Below are 25,850 nucleotides of genomic sequence, written 5' to 3' on the forward strand. Positions count from 1 at the left end.
CACCAGCCCTGGAGTCAGGAGTAGCTGAGTTCAAATGTGGTCTCAGACACACTTACTAGCTGTGTGACCTTGGGCAAGTCACTTAACCCCAACTGCCCTGCCTTCCCCCCTCAAAAAAAAAAAACTTTCAGTTCTCTGGCTGTTCCATGAGATCTTAGAATAACACAACCCTCAATACTCCAAGGAAATAACTCTAGAAGAGAACAGAGAACAGCTCTAACATCAAGTCTGAAGTCAGGAGACAGACTAGAAGAATAAGCAAGCAAAAGAACCCCACCATAAAGAGCTATTACTGGGACAAGGGAAGTTCAAGACACAAACTCAGAAGAGAGTGACTGCAAAATATCCACAAAGTGTCAGGGAAAAACATAGCTTGAGCACAAACTCAACCAGAATGCCTAGAAGAGATGAAATGAGATTAAAAAAATTTTAAATATTTCTTACAAAGAAGCACTTGAAGAAAATCTGAAGAAGAATGAAAGTAATGTTAGAAACAATTGGAAAGGGAATTTAATGGCATGACACAAGATGTACAAAACCTTGCCCAAGCAAAAATTCCCTAAAAATTAGAATGGATCAAAGACTAATGATTTCATGAGATAACAAGAATACCAAAGAAGTGGTGGGAGGAAGGGGGGACAGAAGAAAATCTAAGGTATAACAGCAAAAACAACTGACCTGGAAAACAGAAGAAAAAATTTCATAATCACTGGACTATCTCAATACATAACCAAAACCAGAGCCTATTAGATTGCAAAAAAATATTACACAAACTTCCCAGATTTCTTAGAACTAGAGAGCAAAGTAGAAATAGAAAAAAATCCACTAGTCATTACTTGAAGCAAACTCCAAAATGAAAACTCACTAGAATATTATAATCAAAAATCCAGAGTTTCCAGGACAATAGTGTGTGTGTGTGTGTGTGTGTGTGTGTGTGTGTGTGTGTGTGTTTGTGTTGAGAGGTGCCAGAAGGAATTCCAAATCCTGAGAAACCACAGGCCATCACACAAATTAACAGCCACCACCAAATGGTGCTATAAGATGATCTAACTTAGAAAATGATATTCCAAAAGGCAAAGAATATGGGCTTATCGCCAATAAAACATGACTTGCAAGTATTCCTGATAAAGAAGTGAGCTGTGGAGAAATTTAAGTTCAATCATTAAAGAGAAACATAAACAGGTAAACATGAATGAACAATGATGAAGAACTAAAACAAAAAATTGCTTACACATACGTGGAGATGATACCTATGCCCCTTCTGATCCCTACCATCTTCAAGGTTCACAGAGAAAATCCAATGACAAGGCCTGAGAGTGGTTCAAAACAGAACCATTTACCAAGACATGTCTTGATGATCTTAAGAAAAGAACGAAAGGGAAAAGAGGAATGGGGAGGAATATGGTACACAAGTAAATATACAACAAGGGTGAGAAACTTGATCCTCACTCTCATCTTAAGTGGTCAAAAATGGAAGCATACATACAGAAACAGTTGTGTATAGAGATACACTTTATTCAACATAGAAATAGAGAAAGAGAAATGGAGGGGGGTGAAAAAGTTAAGGAATTAGTTCTATGCATAACAAACTTTGTACTAATAACATACAAAAAATTTATAGCTCTTTTTCGAGGTGGCAAGGAATAGGAATTGGGGGGGGGGGTTGAACTGATAAACAAGTTATGGTTTATAAATAAATGTGATGGAATACTATCGTGCTGTAAACTCATACCATGAAAACTGACCTCAATTCCAGAGACTAATGATGAATCATACTACACAATTCCTGATAAAATTCAAGGATTCAAAATGTAAAATGTGAAAATAAATTTTTGAGGGGGGATGATTGTGGCCAATGTGGAAAGATGTTTTGATCAACTATACATGTTTGTAATCTGTTGGGGGGGGTGGGAGAAAGCAGATTTTGGCTGTTTAAAATAAATATTTTGTAAAAATATTTTTAAAAGAAAGGTAAGAGGATGTTTAAGAGATATTTTAGTAGAATCAGCAAGACTCAGCAAATGATTAAATGAGTAAGGCAAAAGACATGGAGGAGTCAAAATTCTGGTGATGTAACAGTAATAGGGATAGGGACTAGACCAGTGATTTCACTGGTTTAGAAAATCTCCTGTATGAGCAAATAAAAATGGACCAAAATCAATAAGCTTTTCTTAAGTGCCTGTTGTTGTGGAGTCCTTTTAGTCTTGTCCAACTCTTTTTGACTCCATTTGGGTTTTTTTTTTCGGCAAAAACACTGGAGTGTTTGCCATTTTCTTCTCCAGCTCATTTTTATGGATGAATAAACTTTAGCAAACAGGGTCAAGTGACTTGCCCAGGGTCACACAAGTAGTAAGTGTCTGAGGCCAGATTTGAACTCAAATGAGGAGTTTTTCTGATTCGAAGCCCAGTGTTCCATGCACCAGGCCACATAGGTGCCAACTTCTTAATTGCCTACTATGCGCTAAACACTGTCCAAAGTGCTAGGGACACAAATATAAAAGTGCCAAATTCCTGTCCCCAGGAAACTTACATACCATTGATAGAAACAACATGTACACAAAAGGAACATATACAAAATATATGTCATATTAGAAGGGATAGAACAAGAGCTAGGGTATGATACTTAAACTGAATCTAGAGGAAAGAAGGTTATCTTTCTTAGAAGCAGCAGAGATGAGGCACGAGGGAGAGTCAATGCAAAAGCATGGAGCTGGAAGACTGAGTATCATTTGTGAGAAACGGCACAAAATCCAGTATGGTAGGAACATAAAGTTTGGGAAAAGGACTGAAATAAAATAAGGCTGAAAAGTTAGGCCAGGTAATGATGAGTTTTAAATACAAAACAAACAAATTTTATATTTTTCCTTAAAGGAGCCACTGGAATTTGTGGAGTAGCCCAGCGATATGGTCAGACTTGCAGTTTAAGAAAATCATTTGGAAGGCAGGTCTGAGAAGGAAATAAGATGAACCTACTTAAGAAATATGCTGACACCTCAAATGCAAATGTGTTTTATAAGCAGCTGGAATCATTAGGTCTGTAGCTCAGAAAAGATATCAGAGCTACAGGTATAGATTTATACCAACCACATAGTATTTGATAGTTGCAGCCATGGGAATGGATAAAACAGGAGAACATACATACAACAGGGCTAGACTTTAAAGAATATCTCAAGTTTAGCAGGAAGGAAGGGGAGCTAGTAAAGGAAACATTAAGAGTTATTGGAAAGGTAAGAGGAAAATGAGGTGAGTACTCCATTACAGAAGCTAAAAGATCATAAAGCTGCTGAGGCTGTGGGGCTCTTTAAGAACGTACCTAAAGTTCTTCTAGTCAAAATTTAAAAAATGAGTCTGCTGTACATGCATGTGGACTAATCACATTAATAGACAAATTATATTACTATTAGAAAAAGGCAAATTACATTACTATTAGAAACAATGGATTCTGGTATTTTAGAAGACAAGCAGCTTCTCTCATGCTGTCTGGCTCTCTTAGCATTTGCCCTTGTCCCTTGCTCTCTAATCTCCATAGCAAAGTTCAGAGATCTTACTGAGGGTGTCTCAATTGGGTTTCATCTTAAGTCACCATCCATCCCCTGTGGCTTCCCTCTTCCACCTTTGGTCTCTCTTATTCTATACCTCATTGTCTCAGAACAAGAATCCCTCACGTCTTCTGGTCTTCCAAGGTGGCAAACAGCTAATGTGTGAACTTATTTGACTAATTGAGGAAGTCTCCCTCAGTGCTCTCCTTCCAGTTCCTAGTCTTCTGAGATAATTTTCTACGGTATTAACTTTCATAAATTATATAATTAAAATATATAGAACATGAGGCTATATTAGAGCTCTAACTTCAAATGAAAATTATACATGTAAAATGTATATGCACACATGTGCTATGTATAAAATTACATGTTATCTTAAGGTGTACAGAACAGTACTGAGATTCTTCCACCTAACACCCCCAAGCCCGTCTTTCAAACTTTCCTATTTCTAACAAAAGCATGAAGGATATCAGCCAGACTTGCAACATTGTTGTCATCCTCAACTCCCTCATTCCACATATCCCCATCAGGACCTTTTACCTGAATATTTTAAGTGCTTCCTCTAATCAGACTGCTTGCCCAATTAGGAGTCTCTCCCCATTCCAATCCTTCCTCCACGTTGCTGTCGGTGATATTTTGAAAACACAGGCCTCACCTTGTCCCTCAATAAACTTCAGGGCCTCCCTATTAAATCTGAATCAAATACAAACTTCTCTTTTTGTCCTTTAAAGCCCTTTACAACATAGCTCCAACTTACCTTTCTAGGTTTATTACACATTACTTCCCTTCACACACTTTTACAATCTGGCCCAACTGGCCTTCTGGATATTCCTTTCACACAAAATGTTATGTATCATGTGCGTCTTTGCAAAGGCTATCTAGGCCACATGCATGGAAAGCACTCCCTCAAATCACAGAATCACCAATTTCCTTCAAAGTGGTACCTCCTAACCTCCTAAATTTTGACTTTCCTCATCCCCTCTAGCTGCTAACAATGAACATCACCTTCAAAATTACCTTGTATTTTATACATATAATATACAAGTTGTCAACTCTATAAAATGTAAGCTCTTTGAGAGCAGGGAATTTTTTTTTTACTTTGCATTCCTACCAAAAACAGTATCTAGCAGGTACTTGATATATACTTAATAGATGATTGTTGATTTATCAATCGTATTTGTACACTAGAGAAGCAAGCTGCCTTAGAATTACAAACACCTACGTTCAAACCCTACTTTAAACACACACGTTGTTACTAAGTGCAAGACACAGAATTTCTCAGCATGCCCAGGGCAACTCTATAAGACTATAAATTATAGATAAGTAGCTGATCTTCATCAGTGGAAGGAGTTTGCATACTGAAAGTTCCCCAGCTGGATGAAATCACCAAAGGTCTGGAACAACAAAAAAGCACATGTAAAATTTTCAATTAATGCCAGAGATTTCACAGCTATGGTTAACTTATAAGAGCAAATCAGACAAGGTTTATGTACAGCTTCTGTGAAGTTTAGATTCAATCAAAGGGCCACACTTGAAGACCTAGAGGGCCACATGTGGCCTTGAGGCTGCAGGTTCCCCACCCTTGTAATAATGCTATATTTAAAGTTATATTCTTGCAATGTTACAAAATGTGTTGGTTCTCCCTTAAAAAAGCTACTAATCCCTAAGAAACAAAGACTCAACTCTGCCACCGTGGTTAAATCACTTAAACTCTTTAGCCTTTTGGTTTCTTAATCTCTAAAATGAAAAAATTGAATTGGATTGATCCTGAAATTCCTTCTGTAACAATTAAATTAAAAATTTTTTGAAGTATATGAAATAGATCACATGCAAGACACAACACTTACTATATGATTCTACGTCTAAAATAAGTAATTTCTTCTGAAATCAGCTCTTTCCAATTATCTCATTTCTCTAAGTCTCCATTCTTTCATTCTCCTGGGCAGAAACAAAGACAATCTTTGCATCTTCTCTGTTCTATATTACATTCAATTCCCATGTCTTTTTCCTTCAAAACGTTTCTAATTTGTTTTTTCATCTCCACTTCCATCTAAACTTTGATAATCCATAAAGGGATTATAAAGTTTCTTACCTAGTCAGTCTATTTTCTCTTCCCTATCTTCAAATCATGTTGATATGCAAAGGACTAAACTCCAGAGTACAAGAATGACTAAGTCTAATGGAATTACTTTCCTTATTTTAATTTATGTTGACTTATTTATTTCAAAGTTTTGAAGTATGTCAAAAGAATATCAAGTCATTAAATCAGTCTATCACACCTCTGTCCTAGATGCTTAAAATTCCCTTTAAACATTGTTTAAAAAAATGAGGCTCTTATGTTGCCCATATTAAGTTTGAGTAAAGATCAGCCATATTAACATGCCCTCAAAGCATAAAATTGTACTCAACATAGTATAAAACGTTCAACAACAAAAAATTAGGCAAATGAAGTATGAATCAATGCAATTTCCAAAAGCATTTCTGAGAAATGTCCGATGCAATCTTAATCGGCTAGTTTTCTAAAATTTATTATACTACCATTTATCCAAACACAAATAACTCTCTGTGGTTTACTCACATTTTTAGTCCTCTGCTTATTTTTCTTTGCAATATAGTATACTCCTGAGGTTACCAATTCTTTCTCATCTTTCCCTAACTACCAAATCTGAGCTTACAGAAGGCAAATTCATTTTAACATTACTAGAAATAAAACATAAGTTAAAGTTACACAATGTATTGTGTGTGTATAGATAGATATAAATTGACACTTTTTATGATCACAGACAGAGTTAGAACGTGGTCATTTATAACCACCCTCTACAAAGTACTTCTAAAATTTCTGCTCTATTTCCTTAATATCAAAAGTTTCTCGTTTTAGTTTCGCATTCGTTAGACTTTACAAGGCAATTTTAAAATGTTTATATTTTGGTAAAGTGTATTACTTCCTCACAAGTGCATCTAATAATTTGGTTGTACCTATTTTTTACCTACCCTTAATGCTGGGAAGTGGGTCCGAAAGTACCTCCAGTTAGTGAGTGTGTCTTTCACTCTACTCCAGTACCTGAGCAAGCACTTCTTTTACTCCTGCTTGACCTTTACATCTTTTCCTCACGCCGCCCCACTATGCCCAGTTCAGCACTCGGGTTTTCTTCTTTTTAACTTTAAAAAATCTTGCATTCCTCCCTAATAGCCTTTGTATAGCAATAGGGGGTGAGGGAGGAGGGGTCACAGTCTAGTTAGTGCGCTTCTGCATTCAGGTCCCTCTGGCCAGGTTTGCACACTCGGCCCCACCTCCCAAGGGATGCCACAGGCGCACGAAGCGCAGGGCTCGCAGGCAGCTCCAGCTGCTTGTTTACTTGCAGCAGCAGCAGCTGTAGCAGCACCAGGACATCGGCAGGTCGCGAGCTCCCAGTCAGTGGCGCACCAAAAATGGAGCCGAGGTGGGGGGCAGGGGAAGAAGAGGAGCCAGCCCCGCCCCCTCCCGCATCCCTACACGCCCCCCCCCCCATCCCCTCGGTTTCCTACCCCACCACTCACTCCAGATCACGCTCGGCAGGGGCTCGGCCCCGGGCGCCCCAGTCCTCACACCGCCGCGGGCGACCTCGCCATTCCTGGTTATTTTGGAAAGGGGGTGAGGGGGAGGAGGGTGTTTTGGAGCCTTACCTGCCCCTGGCGTCTCCAGCTCGCCCCAAACGGGTAGTGCAGCAGCTCCAAAACATCGGCCCAACCCACCACGTCGGCAGCAGGGCCCCTCGTGACGTCGGCACCACAACAACAACAACGACCGCCGCCGCCGCCGCCTCAGGCGGCCTCCGAGGAGGGGGGAGGGGGAGGGGGAGGAGGTCTGCCCAGGACTCGGCTGGCTGCCTCCTCACCGCCGACCCGGGCGCGGAGCATGCGCACGAGGGCCGGGAGCTCTGGGGCACCGGCTGGGAGCAGACGCGGGAGATCCACAAGTCGCCGAAGTGCCCCCCTCACCCCGATCCCTCGCGAGCAGCCTCCGCCTGCCAGTCCCAAATAACGCGAAGTCTGTGTTGGGGCAGGGTGGGTGGGGGGTGGGGGGAAAAAGCTGTCTTTAGCAGATCCCGCGAGAGCAGGACCCCGCCCCCATCCCCCTACCCTAACCCCAGCCGGAGAGAGAACAGCTGAGGCGAAGGGTGGGGGAAAGGAGGGGGAGGAAAGGTGGCTGGTGTGGATCCAGCGGGAACCCCTGAGCCAAAGGACCGACGAATGGGGAGGCTCGGGGACGGAAGTCGGCGCTGCTTCCCGGCTGAACCGCGCGCCCCCCAGCTAAAGTTTGTGCTTTGCGCTCCCTGGTCCTGAGGAGCAGAACCCGTGCCACACTGAGCGCCTACTGTCTGCCAGGCACACCGGGCGACCCAAAGCTGCCCCTGCCCTCACTTCTCCTGGGGGCACGCTGCCCATCTGGCCGCTGACAGCCCGCTCCCCCGGGAGGAAACCAGCCGGCAGTTGGCGAAACTGCGATTTTGCCATCCACGTTTTTGGGAAGTTTCTTGTCAGTTTTGGAAAGTCCTCAGCTCCCCCTGAAGTGATGGAAACGCTTCCAGCTGCAGTTGAAGTTCTTAGATAGGACTTGTAATTAATTAATAAGATAGACGATAGATAAAAATGGTTGACCTGGGTCATCTTTAACACTTTCATAACCCTTTTTGTGTCGTGGACCCCTTTAGCATTCTGGTGGAGCCTCTCAGAATGTGTAAAATACATAGGATTACAACGAAAACCACTATAATTGACCCGAGGCAGCCAGGTGGGGCAGTGTATTGTGGGCTCGAATGTGGTTGGAGTCAGAAGAAAGGCATGAGATCAAATTTTTTAATTGTGACCCTCATCAAATCACAATCTTATCTGCCTCAATTTTACTCATCTGTAAAATGAAAATAGAAATGGTACCTACCTCCTAGAGATGTGAGAATTAAATGAGGTACTTGAAAAACTTTTAAATCTTAAAGTGATACGTAAATGCTATTAATAATTAAAGTTATCTGTGTGTTTATATAGATTTACTTATCTGTATATATTAAATTCATGGTCTGACCCCAAGTTTAAGATTCCTGGTAAAGATTTTTAATTTTAATCATTATCCTCCTTGATATCTGCAGCTTTTGACATTTTTGATCGTCCTCTGCCCCAATAGTCTAGGTTTTCCAGACACTCCTGTTTCCTTCGTCCTCAGGCTCTTTCTGGATCTTATCCAGGTGTCCCCCAAGGCTCTCCTTTAAGTCCTCTTCTAACTTCGTATTCTCCACTTTCAAGATCTTATCAGCTCTCCTCAGTACAACTCCTCCTCATTTAGAGGATCTAACCACCCTTAAACTCTCCCTGAGTTCCACTTCTACTTTACCAACTGCTTTTTAAACATCTCAAACTCTGAGCCCATTATATTCACACACACACACACACACACACACACACTATGTGTGTTTGTCCTTTGTTCTCAAAGAGGACCATGACATCAGGAAAATGATGACATGACTTGCAGTTGACTTTGCTTTGAGTGAGGGCTGTGCAAGGTCACCAACCTCACTTTCTCCTCCAGAGCCATCTCAGTCCAGTGGCCTGATATTCACCAGGATGCATTAGGAGACCCTAGCCCTTTCAGGCTAAAGTCTTTTCATGTTCTCACTTTGAGTGAGGTAATGCCCATCAGTGAATAGGCCCTTTAAGAAGTGAATTTTGGGGAGGCAGTGGGGTTAAGTGACTTGCCCAGGGTCACACAGCTAGTAAGTGTCAAGTATCTGAGGCTGGATTTGAACTCAAGTAAAGCTTCAGAAGTCATCAGCTTCATTTCCTTCCAGAGTTAGTGGGAAGACAAAAGTAAAGGGCCAATGACCCAGGATGTAGTGGATGACCTTGGCATCTTTAATGTCTGACAAAGCTCTAAGTGCTTCAGCCATTGGAAAAAATTGTTCTACTTCACCCAAGGAAGTCTTCACATGGTTCCACCCCCTCCCCTCCCAACTCACCCACAGGTTTGAGGCCTGTCAGTTGCTTTCAACCTGGTTTAGCCTGTCTGCCTAAACAGTTATACTGGGATGAGAGTTAGCGACAGGTGGACACCAAAGGTGGATGGGCAACCCTGAAAGGGGCTCAGCAAGCCCTCACACCAGAGGTGCTGGGTCTTCCCATTACACTCCTCATTAGCATTCACTCCATATATCAAATCTGTTGTCAAGTCTTTTTTTCTAACTTCATATTTCTCCTTTGCATCCCCTTCTCCCCACTTTTGTGTCCCCTTCTCTCCACCTTTGTGCCCCCTTTTCTCCATCTTTGTACAGGCTCTCATCACCTCCCCCCCTAGACTATTGCAATACTTTTCTAATTGGAATCCCTGCTGCAAGTCTCTCCTTGCTCTAATCCATCCTCCACCCAGCTGCCCTTATCCTCCTAAAGCACAGGTCTGACCATATCAACCACCTACCTAGTGAATTCCAGTGGCTCTCTATTAACTCTAGGCATTTAAAGCCCTTCACAACTCAATCCCTTCCTCCTTTTCCAGTCTTACTGCACTTTACTCCCCTCTACATACCCTACAATCCAGCTACTTTGGATCTCCCCCTTCTTAACTCTGCCTTCTAACTTCCCTGGCTTCCTTCCAGACAGTTCAAATACCAGCTTCTGAAGCAGAAGGCCTTTTCTCAGCTCCTCCACCTCCATTCCCTTCCCTCTGAGATTCCCTTCTATTTGTACTATAAATAGCATAAGTTGTTCCAAAACTCTTAGTGTAGTTTTAAAGTGTTAAACCCTGAAACTGCAGTGAGACAAATGAGACAACCTGTATATATCTTATGTACATAGTTATTTGCATGTTTTCTCCCTGCAAGTCTTTGCTGGAGCCAGCTCAAACTGAAGCCAATAGTTAAATTTAATTGTGAACATTTTATGCCTCAGCTATTGGCAAAGGCTACAAATCAGGACTTGATTTATTGTTTTGTTAGTTGGCCAGTCTTAAGAAAGTGATGGAGAAAATATTAATAATGGAGATTAAAGAGGCTGTTACAGGTACATTTTTGGAGAGAGTGGGGTAGAGGGGAGAACCAGTTGTCAAGTGTTTACCAGCATACTGATGGTGAGCTCCTTTCAAGCTAGGACCATGTTTTTGCCTCTCTTTGTATCCCAGCATGTGGCCCATCTCCTGGCACATAGTAAGTATATGGTGAATGTTTGTTCACTTCTTTGAGTCTTGGTTTCAATCCTAGAGTGGACAAATATTAGCTGTGTGTCCCTGAGCAAATAACTTTCCTTCCACCTTTGTACGATGTGGATAATGACATTTGGGCCTTTTTTCTTAGAGGTTTGCTGACAGGAAAGTATCCTGTAAAGCACTGCCTTAAATGATTATGGAAATTAATTATTGCTATTGTCATAGGAGGCCTGGACTGATTACAATTAAAGTCTTTGTAAGCATGTATTGATACTGTTGATTTTGGGGGACTGGTCCTCTGATTGATTTCATTGGTATAGGTACCTCCTTGTGAATAATTTTCTCTACCAATGCAGATTTATACCTTCTCCGAAATTTAATTAATGTTTTGAGCTTTAGCAACTTGGACCAATTAAGTCTCAGGATGATTTCAGTAACTTTTAAGGAAAAATTAGGCTAGTATGAAGGGAAGAAAAACTAGCATAGCTGTTAGCGGAGGGACCCTACTACATACTGTTCCTCCCACATTAATCAATCAGTAGAAATTTATTAAGTACCTGTGGCATAACAGACTGGGAATAATACAAACATCAAAAAATAGTCCCTACCCTTAAGGACCTTACTTTTTTTTGAGGGAGATGACATTTGCATATATGAGTATATACAAAATAAATACAAAGTAATTTGGCTTTGGTGATTTAGAGTCAGCAGGGTTGGTACAGTGGATAAAATGTGGGACCTTAAGTTAGAAAAATCTAAGTTCAAATCCTGCTTCAGACACTTTAGCAGTGTGACTCTGGGCAAGTCATTTAACTTCTGTCTACCTTAGTTTCTTCATCTGTAAAATAGGGATAGTAACAGCATCTACTTTCCAAGTTTGTTACAAGGGTAAAATGAAGTAATATTTGTAAAATACTTAAACCTTAAAGCACTATATACAAACATTCATACATACATAATAGCTATTATTATGATTGTTGTAGAGTAGGAGTGAGGAGCAGGCATTAGCATCTGGGATGTCTGAAAAGGCTTTATGTAGACAATGGAGCTTGAGCTGAGTTTGGAGGGAGACTAGGGAATATAAGAGATGGTGGTAAGGAGAGAGAGCATTCCTCCAGCCACAGCAAAGATGGGAGATAGAGTGTTGTATGTGAAAAATAGTGTCAAGCAAGTAAAGCTGGACCATAGAATGTTGGAGAGCAATGTGTGGTAAGGCTGGAGAAGTAATTTGGGAACAAGTTGTGAAGGCCTGAAATGCCAGAAGAGTTTACATTTGACTCTAGAGATAATAGGGAACCAGTGGCATTTATTGAGTAAGGTAGTGATGTAGTCAGAACTGTGCTTGGGGAGTGAGTGTTACTTTGTCAGCAAAGCAGAGAATGCATTGCTAAGTGAAGAGCCTTAAGGCAGGGGAGATCATTTAAGATGCTATTGCAGTTGTTTAGGTGAGGTGGCTATGTGAGTAGAAAGAAGGGGGATGCATGAAAGAGATGTGGAAATAAAATCAACTAGACTTGAAAATTTATTAGATAAGGGTGATGAGGGAGAGTGAAGACTCCAGGATAACACCAAGGTTTGAAACCTCAGTAACTAGAAAGATGGGAATGCTCTTGTGAGAAATAGGGAAGTGTAGAAGAGAGGTAGGTTTAGAAGAAACGAAAACAAGTTCTTTTGTGGACTTTTTGAGTTTAAGATGTCCCCAGTTTGAAATGTCCAATAACATAGTCAATTGATAGAATGGTACTGGAGCTCAGAAGAGTGACTAGGGCTGGATATATAGCTCTAGGATTCATGTACATAGAAATGATAATTAAGCTCAGATAATTGAAACATAATAGACTTTCTTTATCTTCACATCAATCCTGTGTGGTTGGTAGTACTGGTACCTTGTATTGGTTGGTATTACTAATTCTTTCACACCATTTTACATATAGAGATGTTATTATCAGAGAACTTAAGCAATTTGACCCAATGGCACACAGTAAGTGTTCAAACTTGGGGTTCAAATGCAGATCTGCTTCCATACCTAGTACTTTTTCCACTACATCTTCTCCCCTGGCTCCTAACCTAGGTGAAGCACCCTTTCCCCTCACCTCCCTCAAAGGCCTACAGCATGCTTCAGGAAACCTCACCACTACCAGGAGCGGCCTTCTCCCTTGTTGTCGCCTGTCCTCATCCTTTCAGGTTGTCTCAGAACCCATTCAGTTGGCCATGGATCATATGAGGGGGAGTACTGACCAATCCTCCATTATAGCTAGGCTCAAATCTCTGTTTCTCTTAACCTAGCCTAGGCCTCTACATCTGTCATCTCCAGGTAGCCTTCAGTTATTTCCCACCCTTAATCCCATTCCTGGAGTCTGACCCAGTCCCCCAGTCACCCCAGTCTCATCAAGATCCTCCCTAAAACCCTTCCTCCCAGTACCCCAAACTACTTGACCACCCCTAGATCCCTCCCACGATCTTTCTGTATAAAAGTCTCATCTTGCCTCCATGAAGGCAAGATTCAATCTAGCTCAGTTAATCTGGCTGAGGTTTTTCTGGCCTGCTTGCACCACAAAATGGTGAGATTTCCTAAGAGTCTACCCAATATGGCAAATCTTTAATAAACTTTGTTTTTCTTTGTCTGTAAGAAGGCTTGGGTCAAATTCATTTGGGCAGGACCCAGTGTGTCAGTATTTTGGGGTCCCAAACACCCCTAAGCCCCCCCCAAAACCTCAAAAGTAACCATTTAATTTTTTTCAATAGTGTGGCTCTCTACCATCACTGGTGCATCTAGTTGCCCTAGCATGAAGCACAGTGGATTACATGAAGGAGCTTATTCAATAGGAGCTTAATAAATATTTTTCTGAAATTTCTTCAAGTTGTTGTTAAGGAGCTCTTTGGGCTTACTTAGAGTGCAAAACCAACCAAGCAAGAGAAAATAACCACACGTGTATATTTGGTTTCTAAAGAGATTCCAGAGATAGCTCCTTTGCAATTGTGCTGTTCTTACTAGTTGCTTACACTTCAGCAAGCTGTTGCAACAAGTCTTCTGGTCCCTGCAACAGCAGTTCTACTTCCTGCAATAACCTGACTCTTCAAAGTAGCCTGTTAGCAAATTATTGTAAAGCAGTAAAAAGCTAAATATAACTGTTTGGGTGTTTGCAGGGCAGGTTACCATCTGGGCCTACACTTTATTCATGTTACTTGTACAGGGTCTCCACTGAAAATAAAACCTTTGCTCAAAATTCAAGCATTTTATTCTGATATATGTGTTAAATTATCAGTAATCTGATAGTCCCTTGTCACTAGCTTAGTAATTGATGTTTCACAGATTTTATTCAACTTTGAAAACTGAGATATTTTAAAAATTAGGTTTCCAGGTCAACATTAGTTTGGTCTAGTAATTCACCAAAAGCTGCATTTGGCTCATGACTTAACTGTGGCCTCTAGCCAGAGCAGCACATGCTAGGATTGGGAGAGAAAATAAAGAGCCTTAGGGGTCTTGCTATTTCATCTAACTCTCATGGAATTTCCAGTTGCTAGAGGAAAATCCAGAACTAAAGGTAGAAATCTTACCAAATGTATAAATTGAAGTAGTGTCTCTTTTTAAAAAAATGTTCTACAGTGTTTTGAGCATGATTGCATAACCATAGGCCACACCAAAAAGACACCTCCTCATTGTTTTCCATTTCTAGGAAATTCTGCCCCTACTACAACTTTATTTTCCTGTGAAAAAAAAAATTAATAAAAAATTTCCATTTGGCTTTTAAGAAACAACCATGCAGTTGATGTTGTAGGACAGCCTTATCAGTTTCTGGTATAAAAGCATCCTAAACATGATCAAAAACCATACATTTTTCACAAAGGTGCTGTAACAGTATCTGGTGAAATTTAAGGTCAGTTTAGGTTTGACAGAAGTATGTTGTCATTGACAACTTTGGTATGGAACTATATATACTATTGCCATTGAAATTTGTAACTAGGAATTAGGGTGTAACCCAATCCTTTCCATAGTAGTTGGAGGAAAGGTGTATTCTATAACAGGAATATCACAATGAAAGATCTCAAGGCATGAGCTTGAACTCGGGGTATCAAAGGAGAATATAAAGATTAACAGTGGTCACCATGGCAAGAAATATATTGCACCAAGCCTCCTCACCAAAACACATAACACAGTGGGTACTGGCACATGGAGGCAAAGGCCCTTGCCCTGTGCTAATTACAAATCTATTGCCTTGTATCTATGAAAAAGCTATTATCACCTATCACTGTCATCCATCTGTCCCTCCTGTCTATGGTGTCATACAATAATTCAAACAGTTATGATTCCACCAAAGCAGTTTGGCATCTTTCTATTACTTAATATTCTTCTATAACGGTTGTAGCCAAAAAGAAAAAAAATCCCATGATGCTCCCTAACATTGCAGGGTAGGAGAAAGAGCCCTGGTGCTGGAGTCAGAGGAATTGAGTTAAAAACCCATTTCTCTGTGACCCTGGGCAAGTCACTTAATTTCTGTCTGCCTTAGTTTCCTCAGCTGTAAAATGAATATAATAGCACCTACCTCCTAGAGCTGTTTTAAGGATCAAATTTGTAAAGAACTTAGCACCAAGTTCCTGGCACATAGTGGACACTTAATGCTTGTTTCCCACCCCCGCCCCAAGCCTTTGCCTTTGCCTCCATGGCAGCTCCTCTTCCACTCACTAGTGATTTCTTACCCTGAACCCCTATGATACCAATCAGTGATTAAAGATCTTCTCTCTCTTGCCCCCATTCAATAGGCCTCAGGTGGGGTTAGTTAAGGGAAGCTTGATTAGAGGTTTGTTTGTAGGCAGGTCTACACCCTTTACTTACTAGGCAATAAGCCCCAGGTCTATACCTTTTCCCTGATTGAGCGTGAAGCCCTCAGGACCTAAAAAGAGTATATATACCCAGAAGGTAGCCATTGTAAGGTTAAAATTCAGAATTCAGCCAGAGGAGAGGTAAAAATTTTGAGTCTTTGACAGAGTTGCAGAGACAGTGGAGAGTGGAAACCAGGGAGTTTCAGACACCAGGGAACTGAGGGGGGAGAGAATGAAGGCAAGCAGACAGTTGGGATTCATGAGTATTTATGGGAAGGCCCCAGCAGGAAGGAAGGTTACAGGATGACTTGGTTCCTTGCTGTAATACTGTGTTATAATTTTCTTGCTGTTATATTGAGGTGGACTTACTGCCTTTGGGATACAACTATTGCTATATTGGGTTAGAGTTATTGGTTTTTGGGATTTCACCTGCTGGTATCCAAATAAATGTTATACTTCCCCTGCCTTCTACCTAGAGAATCTCTTATACTTTGTGATTCCAAACTATACAGGCATGTTCATGGCCAACTTCGAGGTCGTGAATCTTGCTTTACTGATACAACCCCCTGTGAGGAAATACTAGGGGCAGCCTCAGCTCATTTCTCTACCAATTCTGTCCCAGAGTATCTGAACTTTTTCTCCTCTGTCTCCACAAACACACCATTCTCCTTTTCAGCTCCCTTCTAGTGTTATCTTCCCTCATTAGAATGTAAGCCTTTGAGAGCAGAGCCTATCTTTTTTTTTAAATAATATTTATTTCCACTGCTTGCCACACAAGCTTTCTACCTCCCAGGGTTTTCATAAAGTAGCAATCTGATTTCTAGAGTTTGCTTAGTGTGAATCAGCTCCCCAATCCTAATCACCCCCAACTCATGATAAATCAAATTTCAGAATATAAAAAACTGGAGGATAACACCCAAGACCTATGGAGACATTAATCTGCCAAAGTGATGATATCCTTGAGGCCTAGCCTAAATGCCAGTCTCCTCTCTCTTTATCACCTAACAACAATGAGTAATTTTATAGCACCATCTATCTGAGGAATCTACCATGCCCTATCAATATTGTATCAGTTATTGCTAAGTGACAAGCAATACTGATCTGAAATTTCCCTTTCCAGCACCATAGGGCATATTTTTGAACTCATTATTTTGGATGCATTAAAGTGTGTTTAATTACTTTTATTGTCTGTTATTTTTATGTATTTTAGTAGGTTTCATTCACAAATTTTCAGATAACCTCCTATAGTTTCCATTCGATCAGTTTCCAAGCATGGGTTACGGCCATAGAGCTAAGAGCAGCACATAGACACTAAACAAATATTTAAAGTGCGTAGAGTACTGGACCTGGAGTCATGAAGACTTTGAATTCAAATCCCATGTCAGACATATAGTAGCTGTGTGACCTCTGGCAAGTCATTTAATTTCTCTGGGCCTTACTTCTTCATCCACAAAATTAAAGAGTTGGACTAAATGGCCTCTGAGGTCACTTCTGGCTCTAGATTTATAACCCTATGATACTGTCTCATAATGATAGTGATGAGGATGGGATCTGAACCCCTAAAAGGAAAAAATCATGTCTTTGGGATCTGGACCCCAAAAAGGAAAAGCCCCAGGAGTTTCCCAGGTGGCCCAGGTCCCTGGTATTCGCCTGGGGCACCCATCCCTTCCTAGTTCTCTCTTTGTATCTCGCCCTACCTAGACTGCCACTCCTTAATTCTATTTAGACCCCTTTGCTGTTCCCAGACTACTTGGCCACTCCTAGATCACATCCAGCTGTATAAAAGGTCCATCTTGCCTCCTTTCAAGTGCTCAGATTCAATCTGGCCAGAGCATCACAAATGTTCAGATTCCTTAAGAGTCTGGCCTATAGCTCAGATTCTTAAAATCTCACTCACCCCAGTCAGTGTTCTGATAAACCTTGTCTTTGGCTGAAAGAAGGGTTGGGTAGAATTCATTCGAGGTGGGACCTGTGTCATTTGCTCTTGAATTTTGGGGTCCCAGCACCCCTAGACCTCAACAATAGTATTGGGAGCTATCAGGCCCAGTATAAAAAAAGCAGAACTAGAAATACAGAGGCCTCACTTCCAGTCCTACCCAACTAGCTGAGTGCATTTGAACCAAGTCGTATTCTCTTTGGGCCTCATAATCAAATGAAATGATAGGATTAAAAAAATGATAAAAGTCCTTTTCAACTCTGAAAAGTCTGGTTCTAGTCTATGAAATACATGTCCATGGAATCCTCTCATTTGGTATATATTGATGACTTGAAATATTCTTAAAATCTACTTTTCAAATATTGATGACTCTTTCTGTATCACAGATTCTCCTGTACATGGTTATGACAAATTCTAAGAAACCTGAGGCTAGGATTGAGTTGTAGTATCCTTGTTTTAAAAGGTATTTAATTTTCAATTCAGCTGTACTATATAATCCTTTATAACCTAAAGTAAGATAGATAAGGAAAGCAACTGAAATAAGCACTATAAACTAATTTGCCTAAAGGTAGGGGGAACCAAGGAAAAGAATTACAAATATGCAATGCAAAGGGAAAAAAAATACATCATAAGAATATTCTGAAGTCCCATCTAACTCTGTAGTCCTGTGATATGTATACTTTTGCCAAGCATTTTCACATAAAATATCACCATTTGAACCAGATAGACAGAGTGGAAAGTGTTAAAAGGAGAGACTAAAAAAAAAAAAGCCAAAAGGAAAGGGGAAGCAAATTAATGTCTGAAAAAAAAATTAACTTGGTCATTTCAAGCTAAAGACAATAAAAACAAATATAGCTATAAGCAAAGAAGTATTGACAAATGAATAACATGAAAAAATATGTTTGGAGCTTTATAAAGCACATTAAGAGGGTGGCTTAGGTTTTACATTCCTTTAGAAGGAACTTCTCTAAACATGAATCTGAATCCAGGTCCAACAAATAATGGTCAGACTTCCTTCCTCCCAATAAAAATGAACTTTGTCAAAGTTGGCTGTCTTTTTGTTTCTCTGGTGCCAGAAAACCTCTAGTATAGCAAAGATCATTAGAAAGGGGAAAGGGAGACACCGAGGATTTCCTTGATGGCAATAGGATATCTTCAACCTCGCTATGAGAACAAGATTATTTTTGCAATCATTTGTTTTACTAGTGAGATTTTACTTTTTAACTTATTATTAAAGCATTATGCCTATATGTTACACCTGGCAGCCTGCTGGATAATTTGTGGGGCAGAAAGGTAGGTGGTCAGAGAACCCTCTTTCATTCTTAAGTTTGTTTTTTTTTTTAACTGAGCCAAAATGAAAATATTTGTGTTCCAGAAAGCTGTAAGATTTATAAATTTAGAATGGAGACAAATACAAATATTTAGTGAAGGGGATTTTGTTTCATTGCACATGCAAACTTTTTTGGGTTTGGGACTAAATTTGAAATACAGATTATGGGCCAAATTTCAGGGACTAGAAAAAGTATAGGTACGCTATAGTACAGTGCTATTATTATCTTGGACTATGATGATAATAATACTGTTTAAAGTAGAGTCTTAGAATAAAGTAATTGAGTTCTTATGTCATTACAATTGAAGCATAATTATGATCTTATACTTGCATTATGATATTAAATAAAAAGCAATCAGCAAAATTCTTAGATTTATAGAAAAGACAGGTTCATATCATAGTCCTTACTGTATTCTAGCAAATAAATTAAATTTTGGGAAGACTGGTGCATAAATATTTTTTAAAAATAAAATAAATAAGCAGGTTAAATAAAACAATAGCCCCCAGGTACTTTGTAACATAAAATTTATGATTGAGCTTGGGAACTGAGACCATAGTAAAAAGCACCAACTTACATTTAAATAGAATGGGTGCTATTTATTACTCACCACCAACCATTTGGCCTATTTCATGAATATGCAATTAATAATAAAAGCAAATGGTACAAGATAAACACTTTGTTACTTCTCACTTTAAGTGAGGAAACTCTGTTTAGCTTCCTTTGTGTAAAATGCCTTCAAAGCCCAAGAGGCAGCTGAGCCAAAGGGGTGAGAAAGAACTGAAGTGAGAAAGAGTGGTACTTAAGAATCATTATTACACGAGTTTCCTTTTGAAATATATTAGCCCTGGGAAAGTGAGGAAAAGGGGCATGATGGCCTTTATATTAATATATTTTCATGTGACATAAGAAGAAGCTCTAGGGGTATATTTACTTTATAGTTTAAGCATTATCAAAGGTCATCATATTTTAATTATCTGCTAATTTTATTCACTTTGCTGCTCTAACCCACTTTAGAGTTCACTGATATTAGCCGAAATAAGGATCATTAAAGTTCTTTATTTGATGATCTGGGAAACATTATCCGCTCAATGTCAATTAAACACCTAATCAATTAAATATCCAAGTCATTTTGTTGATTGCTGAGTTTGAGAAACTGGCTAAACCATATTTTTACGACAATTTTTTGATATTGGGTGTTGGAGTAAAACAAGAAGGCTTGGGGGAGGGGAATGGAACTCTGTTGGCTTTGGAATCAGAGGACAGAATTCTGCCACTTATTATCTCTGTGACAAATCACTTCTTTTTAATTCTCTAGATCTCAGTTTTCTCACATATAAAATGAAGATGAACTAGATGTAGCTCTGAATCTATAATTTCATCCTTTTCAGCTGTAAACTGATTCTGCAGACAGATCTCATTTATAATCCTTTCTTAAGAAGACCTCTTTAAGACTTGTTTCCAATAATTCTTTCAGAATTTTGTAGACTTTAAAAAAGACCCTCTTTACAAAGTACTTGCCTGACTCCCTCCTTTTCCTGCTTCTGTGATGCTGCTCTGGCTACCAGGGCCTTGTCTCCCCTGAATACTTTGTATCATCAACCTGAAAGTTTAGTGAAAGGAGGCAAACAAGCTAGGTGATATGTAAATTAATATTGTTTATTTCCTTAAATCCAGCAAAGCTAGGGAACTTGTATGTACAAGGAGTCAAAGCATAAGTTCTGACTGAATAAAAGAATGAGAAGGCTTTACATTGTATTTACATTTCAGAACCATCCCAATTCAGGGTGGCTATATCACTCAAATTTATGATCTCCATATATTATTAAACATAGTATGAAAAAAGGAATTTTCTTAATTGAATAGGTGGTAAATACAATAAGACAAGAGAGTTGACAAAGTGTCAATTGAAATTACAACCTAGAATCTCTGTGTTTAATTTACCATTAACATGCCATAAAAAAGTATATGTCCATAAAATATTAAGATAAGAAAAAGTCACAATATTCAAGATAGTGCCTGGGGTTAAGGGTCTCCTCCTTAATTGCCATAGACAGAGGAAAGAATGCTCTTAAGTCAGCCCCATCTGGCCTTGTTGACATAGGAAGAAGTATTCTCTGAGTTTACTCAGAGAACAAAGTTGTCAGGTCCCAGGCCTTCTGGTTGATTAGTTCAGGCTCTGGCCCTTATTGAGGTTATTAAATTGATATTAAATGTATTTATTTTATCAGTATTTAATTGTATTTATCAGTATTTATTTGTATATTCTACTATATGCATTTGGTGTCTTTCTTGATAGAATATAAGTTTCTTGAGTGTACGGGGACTGTTTCATTTTTGTTTTTGTAATCTTAGTGTTGCGGTTTCATGATGTGTTGTGGTGGAACCATCTCAAAGAATTCAGACTCAGACCACCTCTAATCCAAGTATAGGCATTTATTGAGATTGATGCCTCTAATGAAGCAAGTTAAGTTCTAAAAGGAACGAGCCACATGAAGGAAAGCAAGATGGATTTTCATTGGGTAAAGATGTAATTACATAACAGAAATTATGAATATTAAAAAGGCAGGAGAGGTTTGTTAAGGCATTAGGTAATAGGGGATGGCTCCCATCATTCAGTCACCCACAATGAATACAGAATACAGAAAAGCCCATTTAGGGGGGTATGTATGTATGATAATGTTATTATAATAAGCCTCTCTAAATCACAAGTTCCCCTAAAGGACAGCTTTTGCTATTACTGTGTAGGTGCCTACATAGGGAAAGTCCATTCTATTGTTTTGGAGTCCAAATCCTGCTTGGGCATCCTGGTGGTGCTGCTTTCTGATTGGATGAGTGTTGTGGTCCTGTCTGAGACGGATGTGGCTGTAGTTGAGGGCATGGACATACCTGCTGTTTCTGTGGGAAATATGAGAACTGGGTTTGGGGGCAGTGGCTAGCTAGAGGCAGTGGCTGGGATCCCATCACATGGACACACCTGCTGTTTCTGTGAGAAATGTGAGTTCATGGACATACCTGTTGTTCTAGTGATCAGTGAGGCATATATGAAGAAGTTAGGAAGGGGGTGGGGTAGTGGCTAGGTAGGGGCAGTGGCTATATTGAGTCTGGGGGCCTGTGATGTGGTTAAAGCCAGATTGTGTGGTTAAATCAGTACATGTCTGCTGTTTAGTGGGGCCCATAAGGAAGTTAGAATATTGGGGCTGGGGGCAGCTTTATTAGGATTCTATCAGTAGGATGACAGATCTGGAACTAGAACAGATCTCAGAGTGTAGACAATTTAGCCATGCTTATTGCTAAGTTCTTCAGTGTTCCGCAGTCTAATCCTAGATTTAAAGGCACAGAGAGTATAGAAACAGAGCATTCTATTTATGGGATATTGAGAGAGAGAGAGAGAGAGAGAGAGAGAGAGAGAGAGAGAGAGAGAGAAACTGAAACACAGATTAAATGACTTAACCCAACGTCACACAGTTAATATGCTTCTGAGTCAGGATTTTAATTCATTCAGATGTTCCTGGCTCCAGGTCACAGGCTCTATGCTCCACTCTACCTAGTTTCTAATAAAGCACTGTATAAATGTCAATACAATGTGAATTATAGTCACATTTATACAGTGCTATAAGATTTACAAAGCTGGTTCTTCATAACTCCATTATATATAATTAATGTAGATAGAAGGTAAAAGTAATGTAGAAAAGGCATCCAAGATTCAGACAGGCAAAGGTGATTTCTGCCATGACCACATGGCAGATAAATAGAAGTGCCATGATTGGAATTCAGGAGGAGGCCTAACTTCAGGTCCCGTGCTTTTTCAACTACAATTGTACTTCTTTTCTTTTTCTTAACCTTCCTGTCAAACCAGTTGGCTGCAGCCAACTTTTTCTTCTTTAGCTGCTTCTTTTTTGTTATACTACGTGAGGATCACTATTTTTTTTTGTTTGTATTTGTATGTGACTTTGTATACAAATTAAATTTCCAGAGTTAAATTTCATTTCACATTGTTTAATTTTGGATTTGAAAGATTTGGAAGACCTGACCAAATCACTTGAAATTTGGGAAACCTGCCTAATCCTGCAACATATTGTAGTTATTTGCCATTACCTAGGGCACCTCATTTCTGGAGCTCTGGCTAATCATACTTATTTTTTTTTCTTATTAACTTTGGTTACTAATGGGGACATTTTTCTTGCTTCTTCTCCCCATTTTGAGTATATATACTGTTTTGAACCTTCATTTAGTTATAGCTGAATACACTCATTACTAATAAGAATAGTTCTTGTTTTAAAAGGAAGATTTCCAATTTGTGATTGAACAAAGAAAGCTTTTAGTTATTGTTGAGTTGTTTCATGACCCCATTGAGATTTTCTTGGCAAAGATATTGTAGTGGTTTGCTATTTCCTTCTCGTACAGATGAAGAAACTGAGGCAAACTGGGTTAAGTGACTTGTCCGGGGTCACACAGTTATTAATTGTCTGAGTCCAGATTTGAACTTAGGTCTTCCTGACTCTAGGCCCAACACTCTATCCACTGTGCCACCTACCTGCCTTTGAGCTTTTAGTAACTATAAAATTAAAATCCTGATAACATAGTAGCTCATGACACAGATGATTTCCTTCATAAATTCCTAAATGCCAAGTGTGAATTAGAAGCACAAAGCTTGTTAAAAAAAAATCTTATTTACGTTAGATACTAAATCAAATATTGGTCATTGTAAAAGCTATCTTGAAATAAGTCTTAATATTCATAAATATGTGATATATTAACTTTATGGCATGCATTACAAGGTCATCTAAAATTATACTGTATGTAATTATTTTGCTGAGGTCAGTTTTTGAGTCTGTCTTAGTGATTAATTCATCTTATAAATGAGGCTACTGTGTTTAGCATATCAAATATTTGACATTTAAATTTTGAAATAAAGAAGATAAAGGGTGGGTTTGGTCAGTATGTATGTCTTTCTGGATCAGATGCTAAGTGCCAATACTGAAGTCATGCAGTGAAGTGATAAGTAGTGTTTGAGAATTCTTCCTGCTCTAAATAGGTTGTATACTCTGAAACACAATAATTATCAAGTACTGGCTAGAGCCCACTGGTTTGAAAGGAGGGTTAGGATAAAAAAAAATCTGCCAAATGGAATAGATTTGCTAAAAATAACATTTTAATAGGGTTGTGACAACAAATTGGTTATTAGCCCAAAGGCCTTTTCATTTCCTAAAATGAAGCTTTGGCCTAAATAGTCAGCTGTTGTTCTGGTACACAATGCTACCATTAAATAAAAAAACCCAAAACCAAAAACATGATTTACAGCTCTAGGTCATTCCAAGTACAGGTTTCCAGAGGGTGAAAATCATTTTGAATGTATTCAAGTATTAATAGCTTAAAACTCTAATAAGACATTTGGAACACTTAAAAAATACCCAACTCTCACTATAAGACAATTATTCCAAGCAGAAATTTCCTTATCAATAACTACATAAATAAATAAATAGGTACATATACAAATAATATAGACTATCCTGAGAAAGGTCTGATGCTGCCCAACTTGAGGGCCATGGACAAAAATGGTGAAGCAAAAATCATAAAGGGTTGAAATACTTTGCTTCCATTACCCATGATATCAAGGTCAGCCCCTGGGAAATTGTCAAGTCGATAAAGTTTGTCTCTGAAGACAACCTTCTCATTTCTCAACTCTTGCCATTCTCCTCCTCCCCCTTCAGTCAATCAAGGAAATAATAAAAATATTCTTTTTATTAGAAAGTTTCTTATGCTCCAATCATCTCTTTTACTCCTTCCCTTTAAGCAAAACTTAATCACTGTGTTCTTTTGCCCTAATTTTTAGCCATCATACTGAAAAGTTTGTTTGATCAACTAATTTATATAGAGATATTTAGTAGCTGAAGATGGCTGAGTCTACAAACAGTCCTATGGGATATTTAAATTTTAACAGAAGCAATCCTAATTAAGTTCTAAATGGTGAAGTTTTAGTCATAAAGAAGAGCTTTCCAGCAATTATCAAATCAGGCCCCATACATGCTGACCACTTCCAGATATATAAAACTTTGGCCTGAGATCTGTTTTAACAGGACTTACCCACTCTGCTTAGAAAAGGGATGAGTAATGATCATCTTCAGTTCACCGCTCTGGTTTATTGGTTTCATCACACAAATGTAACTTCTTAAAGGAGGTTCTGCCTCCTTTTTAACCTAATTCCTTTGTCTAGATATCTTCAGGAACGTAACCGCAACCAGGTTGTTGAAGTCAATAAGCATTTGTTGAGTACCTACTAAGTGCCAGGCATTATGCTACTAAGCATTGTCAAACAGCTGACTGAATTGGACTCAGATTTGAGTGGAAAGAAGATTGATGACTTGATTTCTTTTGGGAAACTGTGTAGCATTTCTAATGATCTCAAATTTCTCCCGGAAACAAGTGCCCATCTTTTTAACATTAGTATTCTTCTGGTGATACTATGTGACTAGGAAGCATAGACTATTGTTGCGGTTTTGGGATGTGTTGTGGAAACTTCTCAAAGAATTCAGACCACCTCTAATCCAAGTATAGGCATTTATTAAGATTGATGCCTCTCATGAAGCAAGCCAAGTTCCAAGAGGAACGAGCCACATGAAAGAAAGCAAGATGGATTTTTAGAGGGTAAAGATGCAATTATATAACAGAAATTATGAATATTAAAAAGGCAGAAGAGGTTTGTTAAGGGAATAGGTAATGGGGAGGGGTCCCAGCCATGGTGGAACTATGCATGGGATTATCCACAATGCATATAGAAAAACCCATTGAGGGGTATGTATGATAATAATATTATAATAAGCCTTTCTATGTCATAAGTTGACTCTAGGTCAGTTCTTTACTATTACTGAACAGGTGCCTACATAGGAAAAGTCCCTTCTATTGTTTTGGAGTCCACATCCTGCTTGGGCAACCTGGTGGTGATGCTTTCTGATTGGCTGAGTATTGTGGTCCTGTCTGAGACTAGATGGATGTGACTGTGGTTGAGGGCGTGGACACACCTGCTGTTTCTGTGGGAAATATAAGGAACAGACCTGGGG

The 25,850-nt window shown here is 39.3% G+C and overlaps 1 protein-coding gene across 3 annotated transcripts in view; it reads right to left on the minus strand.

Annotated features, from left to right (window-relative positions):
- Nucleotides 1–7,351, minus strand: part of PCMTD1 (protein-L-isoaspartate (D-aspartate) O-methyltransferase domain containing 1) — a 55,225-nt gene extending 47,874 nt beyond the window's left edge. For 2 of the 3 annotated variants that reach the window (XM_036769177.1, XM_036769191.1), the window contains exon 1: nt 7,203–7,351. The gene's annotated coding sequence lies outside the window, so the exon portion shown is untranslated. Of the gene's footprint in view, nt 1–6,530; nt 6,670–7,202 lie in introns of those variants that run through there. The other variant, XM_036769183.1, reaches the window with a different exon arrangement.
- Between the last annotated feature and the right edge of the window lie 18,499 nt (nt 7,352–25,850).

Source organism: Trichosurus vulpecula, chromosome 1 (genome assembly GCF_011100635.1).
Source record: "Trichosurus vulpecula isolate mTriVul1 chromosome 1, mTriVul1.pri, whole genome shotgun sequence".
In the NCBI taxonomy this organism is placed as follows: Eukaryota; Metazoa; Chordata; class Mammalia; order Diprotodontia; family Phalangeridae; genus Trichosurus; species Trichosurus vulpecula.